The sequence below is a fragment of the Leopardus geoffroyi genome, chromosome C3 (assembly GCF_018350155.1).
Source record: "Leopardus geoffroyi isolate Oge1 chromosome C3, O.geoffroyi_Oge1_pat1.0, whole genome shotgun sequence".
Classification (NCBI taxonomy): domain Eukaryota; kingdom Metazoa; phylum Chordata; class Mammalia; order Carnivora; family Felidae; genus Leopardus; species Leopardus geoffroyi.
In genome coordinates this window covers 56,847,406-56,860,243 of record NC_059338.1, presented here as the reverse complement: position 1 = coordinate 56,860,243, position 12,838 = coordinate 56,847,406, and the positions used below count along the sequence as shown (strand labels likewise).

At 43.8% G+C, this 12,838-nt stretch overlaps 1 long non-coding RNA gene across 1 annotated transcript; it reads right to left on the bottom strand.

The window, feature by feature from the left end:
• Window positions 1-8,638: 8,638 nt before the first annotated feature.
• Window positions 8,639-12,080, bottom strand: LOC123585137. The gene is made up of 2 exons (XR_006705935.1): window positions 10,838-12,080; window positions 8,639-9,342 (listed from the first exon to the last, which is right to left on the bottom strand). It is a non-coding gene; the product is annotated as an uncharacterized LOC123585137 (long non-coding RNA).
• Window positions 12,081-12,838: the final 758 nt, after the last annotated feature.

Genomic DNA, 12,838 nt, shown 5'->3' with positions numbered 1-12,838 from the left:
TCCATGTGAAAGATGATCTGCTTTGTATTATGGACACATTTTGGCCTGATCCTGGTTTTTTTTTTTTTTCTCTCTCTCTCTCTACCGTTTCCTGAAACCGGCCTGTTTTGAGTGATGTGTTAGGGAGAAGACCTGTGTCAGATATATTCGGCTGCCTGTCATGAATAATTAAATCCAGCTGTGTTATGCTTTCCTTCGTTCCAGCTGACTCTTTGATGCTCTGGTGTCCATGCCAGGAAACTACCTCTTAGGATCGTCAGAGGCCAGTGTTTTTTGCAGAGGTCGATGCAAGCTAATTAAGCAAATATGTGAAAAAGAGTTTTAAAGGATCTCAATTAGCAGTGTGTGTGTATAGATGTATTGAGAGTGGGGTATGGGGAGAGACCTTTCAAATACTGGCTCGTGGAGTGAGTGATTTGGCGACAGAGAACCACGCATATGTGGCACCTTTGTAGGTTCATTACGTTGGCATGACTGACCTTTTGCTACATGACAGGCAAACAAACATATAGCAAATGTCCAAGAAGATCATGGTGCTGTGATAGGAAAGGCGGTTACCTACATAGTAATGAGTCAGGACAAAAAGGACTATAAGAATAACACGGAAAAAGAATTAAAGTAATATGGAGACTTGAGTGACCCACTACATCTCTGGGATTTGAGGGATGCCACACGGATTCCATTCATCCCACCTTTTGGGAATGCCTCCTATGTGTCATCCATGGCTCTAGGGTCTCAGGATACACCAGGGAATAAAATCCAAAGTTCCCTGGCCTCGTGGAGCTTGTATTCCAGGAAGGTTAGGGATGCAGTAAATGTAAATTAGTAAATTATTATTGTTAGAATGTGGTAAGTTTGTGGGGGGGGGGGGGAAGGGAAAAATAGAGAAGAGTAAGGGGGCATGAGAGTCATGGAGGAAGGCTGTAATTTCAAATAGTGGCCAGCATTGGCCTCCTTGATGAGGGTGACATTTGAGCAGAGAGGTGAAGAGAGTGAGGGCAAGGGCCGTGTGGATATCTGGGGGAGGAGGGGACAACCAGTGCTGATGCCCCAAGTCTTGCGTGTGTCTGGCCTATTTGAGGAACAGCGAGGGGATCCGTGCAGCTGCAGCAGGGTGGATTAAGGAGAGAGTGCAATGGGTATGAGATTTAGGGATATGACTGTGGCAGGATCATGTAGGGGCTTGAAGATTATTGAAGATTATGGCTTTTACTCTGATCCAGAAGGAGAACCATTGCAGAGTTTTGAGCAGAGAAGTGACATGATCTGACTTGAGAAAAGATCATAGTGGATGGAAACAAAGAGGCCCGATAGATCATTAGTTGGTAAACTATGGCTTGGGGTCCAAATTCAGCTCATTGCTTTTTTGGAAACAAACTTAACGTTGGAACACAGCCATGCCCATTTGCGTTATAACAGCAGAGATGACTGGGTGCCCCAATGACTGTATGGCCTACAAAGCAGAAAATATTTGCTACATGGCCCTTTGCAAAATCACTTTGCTGATTCCTAAATGAGAACGTTGTAGTAATTCAAGAGAAAAGTAATGGTGGCTCAGGCCAGGGGGATAGCACTGAAGGTAGTGAGAAGTGTTTGGATTCTGGATATGTTTGAAATGAAAGCCAACTGGATTTGCTGAATGGTATGTGTGGGAGTGTAATAAAGACAGAAGTCAAAGATGAGTCTAAAAGTTTTGATCTGAACCACCGGAAGAACATAGTTGCTATCATTTGAGGTAGGAAAGTGGGTGACAACGCAGTTTTCATGGTGAGAGATCAGGAATCAGAAGAGCTTAAACTCAACATTTCTGAGTTTTTAGATGACACCAAGAGAAGATGTTGAGAAGTGGAGTGAATGTGCAAGTCTGAAGTTCAGGAGAGAAGTCTGGGCTGGAGATGGAAAATTAGCATGGAGGTGGTATTAAGCATTGTGATTCTGGATGAGTTTACTGGAAGAATGAGTGAAAATAGCGAACAGAACAAAGAGTGAGCCCTAAAGTGTGTAATCATTAAGAGCATAGGAAGAAGAGGGAAAAGGCAGCAAAAGAGACTAAGGAGTGACCAATAAAGTAAACCAAGGGTTGAATGTTCTGGAAGCCGCATGAAGAAAATATCAAGGACAGAGGGACTGACTACATCAAACCTTTGTAATAAGTCAAGTAAGAGGAAAACTGCGAACAAACAGCTTTGGTAGAGTGGGTAGGAAAAAAAAAAACCGGCTTGCAGTGATTGTAAGTGACTATGGGAGGAAAGGAATTATAGAGAATGGATATAGACAACTTGTTCAAAGAGTTTTGCTAGGAAGGAATACAAATTTGCAAACAAGGCAGTATCAGGCAAGGGAAGTAAGGGTAAGTGAAGGGTTTTGTTTTTGTTTTTAAGATGGGAGAAATAAATTATGTGTTTGTACATTGATGGGAAGGGTTTGGTAGAGAGACGGAGACATTTGTGATTCAGGAAAAGAAATGGGAGGATTTCTAGAGCAGTGGTTAAGTCCTCTTCAGCTGCAGGTGGGAGGTAAGGGTTTATGTGTATAGACTCTGGTGGAAAGGTGGTGATGGTTACGGAAATTTATAGAAGTCCCTTTTTGTTGGCGTTAACTTTGTCAGTGAAGTGGGAAAGACGATCATCATCCGAGAATGAAGACTGAGGCGGTGTGCTGTGGGTCTGAGGAGAGATAAGAATGAACAAGGTTGCCATCGCATATGTGGTAGAGTGAATAGGCCAGAAAAGTAGAATATGATCATCAAGAAACATTTAGGTTCACTGGAGGTTCATGATCAAAAGCGTTGGCCTTCGGCTCATTCTTTGGTAGGAACGAAGGCACAAATTAGGTAAAATTAGCCAGGGTTGTAGTTTTGCCAAGTGAGTACACCAAGGAATTAAGGGTATATACAAAGAGGTTGAGTCTATTGATTAGTCACGGACTTTAAGATGAGTAAGGTGGTGAGAGAGAATTTCATGAAGGTTAGAGATAATGAAAAGATAGATCAATGGGTTGGAGATCCTGGCGAAGTTGGAACTGGGTCACTAGAGGAAATGGAGGGATAGATGGATGTTATGGTCAGAGAATGGAATGAATTAAATTGGTGTTATGGAAGGATTATTGGTAAAGAGAAGGTCTAGGGCTCTGAACATACAGATAAATGGCTGAGGTAGTATGGAGGGTCAGATCACTGGAAGAGAGGAGTTCTAGAAATGGAGAGTCTACTGAATCATCTACTGTGTACATGGTGATCATCCAGGAATGGAGACGTTAGCAGGACTGGAGATAGTAAAAGTGAACCAGGAAGTAAAACCAGTGGGAAGTAAAGGGGCATAACTGGGGGGTTGGTTGGTGACATCACAATGAGGGATAGTGGGCAGTATGATTTTTTTTTTAAGTTTATTTATTATTGAGAGACAGAGAGAGACAGAGCGTGAGCAGGGGTGGGGCAGAGAGAGAGGGAGACACAGAATCCGAAGCAGGCGCCAGGCTCCTAGCTGTTAGCACAGAGTGCGACATGGGGCTCGAACTCACAAACTGTGAGATCATGACCTGAGCCGAAGTCGGATGCTCAACCGACTGAGCCACCCAGGTGCCCCCAGTATGATTTAATTATAAGAGATTCAATCCCGAGAATGTCTAGGGAAGACAGAGGGGGAAGGGACAATGGTTTGAAAACAGCAATGAGGGGTATGGAGGGTACCTATCTCATATATGATTTAAATTTTATATAAGACTCCAAGGATAAGTGGTTGTTCTTAATGCGGAGAATCTGGGAAAGAATATTCCAGACATAGTGAAATGGTTGGGCATTTGATAGCATGTTCCAAGACACGGAATTTAAGAAATGGTGAGTAGATGAATCTGGCTGGGGCATCAGACTGGACCACAGTGGCTGTTTTGCAGAAACCCTGGGGTATGACAGTGATGGAAGAAGATGAAGTTGCTGAAATTTGTAGGTTGGGGCAGATTGTGATAGATCCTCTAGATTAAGGTTTTCCTATTAGCTAAAGGGGCTACTAAAGGTTTTTAGACAGGGCACCAACTCACCAGGTTTATTTCACAAAGGTGAACTCTGCTACAATGTAGAAAGTGGCTGGGGACAAGGAAGATAACCAGAAAGCTACAGCAGTGGTTAAAACCACAGATCAAAGGGCCTGAACTTAGGCAGTGCCCAAAGGAGCAGGGGAAATTCAGGGGAAGTGAAATCAACAGGGGTGGCAATGGGTTGGGTGCGGTTAGGGAGAGAAAGAAAGGAATCAATGAAGTACTTCAAGATTTTCAACCACAGTCACTGGGAGGAGTAACTTTTAAGTGTTAGAGTTTAGGGAATAAATGAGAATAACTAAGATACCTTGGCAGATGACCCACCTTTTAACAGGCAATCACTCAACAGAGGCTTAATGAGTACCTTATTCTGTAGTTAGATATTTGTTTCTTTTGCAGAACTCAACATTCCTTAAAGTATCTTCAAGCCTGGTGAGGATGCTCAGGGACCGATCATATTTTTCCCTCTAAATAGTTTAGCTGGTTTAGACAGGGACTCAGAGATCAAAGATGAAATGTTAATGTAATTAACTATAAAGCAAGGCCGGAGCCCGAATAAGACTTCTTCCCGTGCCCTTCTCCCCGCTACCCCACAAGTCTAGATCTTGGGGCTTGACTGCCCCCACCCCACCCCCAGCAGGAGAGACTCAGGTCTGAAGGGTTCATATTTGCCGAGACATATTTGCCGAGATCTGCAATCTCTCCTGACCCAGCGAGGATGGAAGGCCGGCAAGAAAAGCTTGTCCGGCATCTATGCTTTCTTTCCCCAGTGAAACTAGAGCGAGAGGGAAGATAAAAGAGAAATGCTCCTTCCTCCTTTCTCCTTTTGATCTCTCCTGGAAGTGGAAAGAAAATCCGTGCCTCTCTCTGGAAACTGAGGAACAGCCTAACGAGCATTTCCTCTACTGATGACAGGGCCTCTGTTAGACGCAGGCAAAGTAGAAATGTAAACTCAGGTAAAGCGGCCTAATCATATGGAGGCCCTTAATAGGAAATACGCCTTCTTGTGTACAATGTGCAGGGCCAGGGCGCTAAGGGAAACGGAAGGCAGGGAAATACGCCGGATCACTGGTCTAGCTGGGCCAAAAGGGCAACATTTAGTACATGGAGGCAAGAGTGCCTTATAAAACTCAAGGGCGAGAGTGCAGCTGGGCCTCAGGGTGGGACCAGAGTCAAGGAAGCCATGCGAACCCAGGAAATAGACCCTCTCCATCTCAAGTCTTGGCTTCTCCCGGAGCACCTGCTTCCCTTTTCTCTTTGCCTGAGGGTGACTTTCTTTGTTCCCTCATCTCCTTAACAGAAAACAAAGACGAGCAGGGCTTCCTGGTTTGCCTGTTCTGGATTCAGCCCCAGACAGTGCCTCACAGAGTGACTGACTCTTTCCCAGTAGCCCTTGATCTTGTTCTCCGTTCTCATTTCGCAGGAAAGGGTCACCAGCTGGCCTGGCCTAAGTCAGAGCCTCATTTCTTGTCCACTCCCCTGTGCTGGGTGGCTGTGTGTATCAGATCCCGCCCCCACCCCGCCCCGCTGTGGGCTGCATCTGACGCGGTTCAAGGAAGTGAGCTGGGAAGATACTCCAAAATTGTCTTTGGCGTCTGACTGTTTTTGGTGACTGAGATCAGGAAATATTCAGGAAATTTCCAATCACGTAGCATGTTTATGCCATGCAATAAAATGCAATTAAGCAGTCTCTTGGTAGGAACTCTTTAAAATAGTGTCTTGGGGGGCGCCTGGGTGGCTCAGTTTGTTAAGCGTCCGACTTCGGCTCAGGTCATGATCTCAGTGCTCGTGGGTTCGAGCCCCGCGTCGGGCTCTGGGCTGACAGTTCGGAGCCTGGAGGCTGCTTCGGATTCTGTGTCTCCCTCTCTCTCTGCCCCTCCCCCGCTTGCACTCTGTCTCTGTCTCTCTCTCAAAAATAAATAAACATTTAAAAAAATTTTAAAAAAATGTTGTGGAAAGGCAGCCAACACCTGCCCTTGGGACCTTAGCAAGAATTAGTAGGCTACAATTTTCCTGTACCCCTGGATTAAACATGCGTACAGAAAGGATCTGGGTTATTGTAAGAACAAAAGGATGTCAAGGAAGAATGTCTAGATCTCACCCGCTCTAGGAATATTTGTCAAGAAGGAAAAAGGAATGCGACAGACAGGCCCTCTGTGTCTGCCAGATGTTCTGCGACAATACTTATTGTTAAACTGAAATTTAAATTATGAGAGCCAGGCCCGCCAAACGATGAAATAGCCAGAGGCATTTTGAGTCCCATTCATTCATTAGTCCTTTCTGGGTGTGGTTCTCAGTCAAGCCACCATTTCTTGACGTGAAATGTTAGGGTGTCTCTGGAATAATTAGCCCTTTGATCCTTTCCCTGGCTCCAGAGTTAGAAGGAGGAGTACTTTTTTTCTGTTTCCTCCTCACTCCCGCTTTGGGAATTTCCTTTCAAATGTAGGGTATTAATAGTAGTAAGCACTCAGCGAATGCTAAGTTCTTTACATCTATGATGCGATTTAACTTTTTCAATAGCCCCGTGAGATACATGTTTTACATGTTTTTATGTAGATTTCATATTTTTAAGTTTGGAAACTGAGTTTTTTTTTGAGAGAGAGAGAGTGTGTGTGTGAGTGGGGAGGGGCAGAGAGAGAGGGAGACACAGGATCTGAAGCAGGTTCCAGGCTCTGAGCTATCAGCACAGAGCCCGACAAAGCTATGATATCATGACCTGAACCCAAGTTGGACACTTAATTGACTGAGCCACCCAGGCGCCCCTGGTTTTAAGAGTTTAAGAGAATAGCCCAAGATCAGTGGCTGGTTAAAGGACCAAACACAATTGGGAACCCAGGCCTGCCTGATAGCTAAGTCTGTGCTCTTGATATAATCTGTAGGGATGATGTCTGGGAACATAAAAGTATTATGTTTATAATAAGTATACATTTATGTCGTTTGTTCCTCTACGTAGATAGATCTAGATATTGTGTTCTACATGAGGAAAACTTGTAAGTAAGTTAGCGAGTAGAGCTTCCTAAACTTGATTTAATAATTTTCCCACCTATGCCTGGGTGAGAGTAACGACTTTTTCTTTCCAGCCTCCAGAAAATCCTTGTCCCACTCACGTATAATGTCAGAAGATTCTTCAGATTATTTTTGAAAAAATTGTTTCAATATTTATTTTTGAGGGAGACAGAGCAGGAGTGGGGGAGGGGCAGAGAGAGAGGGAGACACAGAATCCGAAGCAGGCTCCGGGCTCCGAGCTGTCAGCACAGTGCCCGACGCGGGGCTTGAACCCACAAACCATGAGATCATGACCCGAAGTTGGACGCTTAACCCACTGAGCCAGCCAGGTGCCTGCCCCCCTCCTCCTCCTCCCCTTCAGATTATTTTTAAGAGGCATGGCCACTCTGGAGAGGACTGGCCTTGGAGCTTGCTCCCAAGATGCTCCTACTGCCATTGATTCCTGGTTTGGAGAAATGGATCTATAGAGAAAAGGATAATCCAGAGTGGCCTTCTAGAAGAGGCCGCAGGCAGACATTCACTACATCAGATGATTGTCCAAAAAGAACTGCTAACCCTCCACTGGTCAAACTCTAGACTTGTCCTTGGGCTTTGGCTCTCTCTGCTTGTTTTCATGAGATTTTTCATCTCTTCTTTATTATTACAGTGTATTATTAGATCAGTGCTCCAAATCTACAGGACGCCCTGGGCAAGCTTTTATTGCTTTATCATGATTTACAATCCATTTAACTAACTTCAGCACATTTTAGAAATGTTTCCAATGTAATTCCTTTATTTTTTGTTTGTTTACATATAGAAAACACACAGGGTAATTAACCACACAAGTAACTAGCATTTCAGATTATTCTGATTTATACGGTGTGTTTCAGTAAACCAAATTTTTGAAGTTTGAAATTTGATAACAGTTATGAGCCCTTTTTCTGTATGTATGCACCCATACGCAAAGAATTTTACATATTGCTTCAAGAGAAGTGCTATAGTAAAAATTATAATAGTGGTTAAACTATCTCCATTTAGACTGAGTCTCTTCTCCAGGCTTAAGATTCATCTCAACAGATTCCTTCATTTTTTTAAATACGTGTGTGTCTGAAGAAAGAGCCCTTGTATCCTGGAATCTTAGAGGTGGAACTGACTTTGGAAGTTTCCAATCCAACATCTCATTCATACTTTTGATGTTAAATAATAATAGGGAGTATTTGTTGCTATTTCCTAAGCATTCCTATAAACACTTTAGATGTATTAATTCACTTGGCCCTCATGATGTTCCTAGGTAGTCAGTACCATATTTATTCCCATTTAACAGAACAGTATATAAGGCATATGAGGCATATGAGGCATAAAGGATATAAGTAAGTTACCTGAGGTTACACAGCTAGAGTTGAGCTCTGAGCTCTTCAGTACCATACAATAGTGTAGGATAACTGTATCAAAGATGATCTAGAAGAGGTTACCTCTGCCCTTACCAACCCCAAAGCCTGTGTGATCTCTGGATTCTTTCTGATGTTCCCATATTCTGCCTTGGATAACCCTTTCCTCCTCTACCCTCAAACGCCACAGTATGACATTCTGGAAATAAATGAGCACAAGCTATAAAATGATAAATTGTTAAAGAATCCATCCTTTCTAGACCCTGCTCTTTTATTTTCACTCTGGGAAAGAGTGTCAGCTCTGCTCTCTAGAACCTAAGTGCATCCCCTTTCTCTACCTTGGGAGGCTTCCTCTGTTCGTGCCAAATGTGGGCAGAGATGTCAAGCTGTGAAGGAAGGACTCCTTTGCACACTTTCTGGAGTGATGGGTGATGGCTCGGCAGTGAGAACACAGTAATGGCTTCTTTCAGTCAACGTGCTGTGCCTGGGAGAGGTGAGAAGTTGGAGACAACGGGTCTCAGAGAAACAACATGGGTCAGGCTGCTCATTTCTCATTACAGGGATTGCATTTCAGTGGCTGCTAATCTGAGGACAGGGTCCAGACAGAGATTAATGAGAAACCCTAACCCTCTCTGGAATGTGGGCAGATCCTGGGGCCTCAAGGCCTGGCCACAGAAGAAGCAGTTTCAGGAGCCAGGAGCCCAGATTGTCTAGAGTGGAACATTAGAATCTTGGCAAAGGACAGATGAGCTCTCATCACACAGTCCTTGGTCTGGGGTCTGGTGTGTGATACTCAAGTCAGGTTTAACCCATGGCGATGAGGACGGACGGTGAGGCCAGGAGACTAGGTGTACAAAGGGGCATATTTAAATTTTCATTTCCGACAGAAATTATGATGGATTGCTTTTAATCTGGAGTGTGAGGACCATGATCTCTCCTGCAGAGAAATATATAAAAGATAAGTTTTAATCTTTCGTGTTAACTCCAAATTCTTCCAATGAATAAGAAGGGCTTGGTTCATTTGTCCAACTCTTCACGCATTCGCCGAGCTGACAAGTATCTATTTGGCACCTAATACACTCCAAACACCGTGCCGGGCACTGGGGACACAATGGGGAGGGAAATAGACTTAAATAACTTTCAATTTGGTCAAGGGCAGATGTGAAATGAGCATGTACTCAAATAAACTGTAATCTTAATTGTAATAAAAGCCATGAAGCAAATATACAAGAAAGAGAATAATGGGGGTGGGATGTCTACTCTCTATTTGAGGATCTAGGAAGATTTTTCCTGGTTCATACATCCTGGATTCTTTGGGGTTTTACTCACCGGTGATTTAAGAAATGAGGGCTGTGACAAGATTCTCTCAATGGGGTCCCCATAAAAATCAGGAGATAAAGGTGGATTTCGTAGGGGAAGAAACTTCCATCTTTTCTGTACATTCTCCCACAGCGTATGGAAGTCAGATCTGTGTGGTTCACAGCCTCATTTCCAGCACAATGACTAGCTTGTAATAGGTGTTCAACGAATGTCCATTGAGTAAATGAATAACTGAAACGCTGACATTTCTCTGCTTCTCTCTTTCTGTTTGAGTGGATTAGCACCAAGCTGGAAGTAAGAAGCAGGCCAAACTTTGGGAGTTGGATTCAGCTCGTAAATCCCACACTGGGCCTTTATGCCTGAGAGAATATATGAACAACTGGTAGACAATACCAGAAAAAGGTCCTGAAGGCAGACGTCAAAGATCAGTAGGAAGGAAAGAGAACCATCATTCGAGGCCTAAAGTTTGGGACGAGGCAGTAGGTCTCTGCCAGTCCAGCCTTTTCTTTCAGCCTTAGTAACATTGGTCCAGGCCTTCTCAGGGGGCTGGGACCTGCTCTCCGCCTGCCATCACTGCCTTTGAAAGTGAGGTGAGACCTGACCAGCTCTGGAGAGACAATGAGTCAGGTTTGGGTGAGTGGAGGGAGGAGGAGTAGAGGGAACACTGAATAAAATACTTTGTCCCTTTTGTGTCCTTTATTAAAGGGAACTTCCCCAATACTCCTCTTTCTACCCTTCCCTCCTCACTTTCTGAGTTTTTCTCCAAAACGTTATGAGTATCTGATGTTACGTCAGCAACACATCATATATATAAATCATATATATATATATATATATACACACACACACACATATATATATGTATATATATATATATATATATATATATATATATATATATATATATTTATCTCTCTTCTCTGGAATATAGGCTCTGGAAGGCATTGCCTTTACCTTTTTGTTATCATATTCCCAGCCTTCAGTTGAGTGTTATCACATGGTGGATGCTGGGTAAATATATACTGAATGAATAATACAACACAAATACAACCATCAGGGTGGTTAAAAACATCCAAAACAAAAGAAAACAAAAGAAAAAACAGAAACCTTACCTGTGACCACAAAGATATTAGCATCGAGATTGAACCCATTTCCCGTTTGTTTACTTGTATTTTATTTCCCAGTTATCAAGCCTCCTGGTAGATTCCTTTATTCTCATGGTTCTAAAGCTCCCCCAGCCTCTCTGTGTTTTCCACACACACTCCCAACTCCTGAAAGTCTTCCCTATTTTTACAATGCCAGGAAGGACTGACATAACAATACATCTGGTGACCCACTTACAATGGGCCACACTTAAAGCCATCCTCTTTAAAGGGGACTGTTTTAAATGGACCACCCTGTATGCTACGTTAGGTTGTGCCTTTGTGCCAATAAGCTCAGAAGTGTTTCATAAATAAAAAGATGATGTTAGGGAAAAGAGTTCTCTCTTTCTTTTTGTCTTCTAATTCACACGGAAAATTTTAGTATAGAAATCTCCTGCTCAGCTGTGCAATGACAAAGCAATTCAGCCCAGAGAGATGATGCTTTGGGTTTGGAATCGATTATGGTAGGTCGATACTGGAGAGCAGGCTTCCATTTGGGGGGAAACTGAAGAAGACTAGATTCTACAGGAAAGATCCTTCTAGATAACGGATCCTCTAAGCTTCACTTCCTGCTTCCTAAAGGGCTTCTGTTGGGTCCCCGAAAGGAGCCTCAAGGTCAAGAGGGAAAAGGGAAGGCAAGCTAATTTATAGCTGCTCCAAGAATGCAGTTGCTGGATATATCCTGACAGGGGGTTCTGTTGTGCTTTGAAGAATTACAGGAAAATTCAAGCTCAGAATGAGCTTCTGTAATATGAAAATTAAAACTCCACCCCAAGCCTTCACCCGCATCTGAAGCCAAGTCCATTTAGATGTGCAGGAGGGATCTGTTTACTTTGTATGGAAAATCACTTTCTTTTTATTAGCAAGCTCCAGGGTTTCCTGATGATCTGAAGGGCTGTTGCCTCTCAGAGGGCAGTCATGGGGCATTCTTGGCACCCGCAGGGGCCAGAAGGACTGGAAATCTTATTTTGCAACATTTTCTGCCTGCGTTTTAAAGTCAAGGAAGACAAATGGTTCTGATAAGTTCAGCGATACCTTTGGATTTGAATTGACTTTTTGTCCTGAGCTGACCTGGAGAGGTGGAAAACCAAACCAAATGGAAACAAACAAAAAATAAAAACAAACCCCAAACCAACATAACATGAGCAACTTTTTCTCTGAAAGCCCATCGGTTCCAGGAGGAACAGCTCTCCTGTTCCTACTGTCATCAAGAAACCAACCACAAGACTTGGGGTGGGCGTAGGGGAGGGTGAGGGGGTAGGGGATGGTCTTTAGACACATTTTCAGTTCAATCTTTTCCTTGCTGTTACCCTGCCCTCTCTTGTCTTCCTGATATTGTTCAGTTGTTCACCTCTAACCAGCTGGTCATCCAGATTTCTCCTCATCTCCCCACATCCTATCAAGAGACCTTCCTTAGCAGGTGTGCCTTAAACATTCCAGTTCACAGCGATCTCCCCGCCGCTCGACTATGAAGATTTTCCAGGGTCCCAAATACTCTACCGCTAGAATTGTTTTTTTTTCTTTTTCTATCCCTTTACCCTACCATTAAGTCAAATGAATTCTTCCTTGCAACCTTCTGACTCTCCTAAGCTGAAAGATCATCTCTGGATTCCCTACCCAGGAGCCCAGATCCTTCAGTTTCAGTAGCCTGTAGGCTCCCTGGCTCAACCAGGGAATGACTCCCCCAGTGGCTCCTCTGCCAGCCCCCTCTGCCTTTTCATGCCATCTAACCCACGTGTCCTTATTCTCTTTCCTTTACCATCCATTCTCTGACACCAGATCCATTCTTCGTTCATGTTCCCCGGCCCCGAGCCCTCCCGGTGCCAATGTGCTCCACTTGTTGAGTGATCCCTGTCAGTCAACTCTGGCTCATTACAAACTGTGTAGGCCCTCACCTCACGCTTCCATATGGCCTCACGATATATTATTGTAATTATATTCTCTGCAGTGGGCAAAATGAAACACATGCTG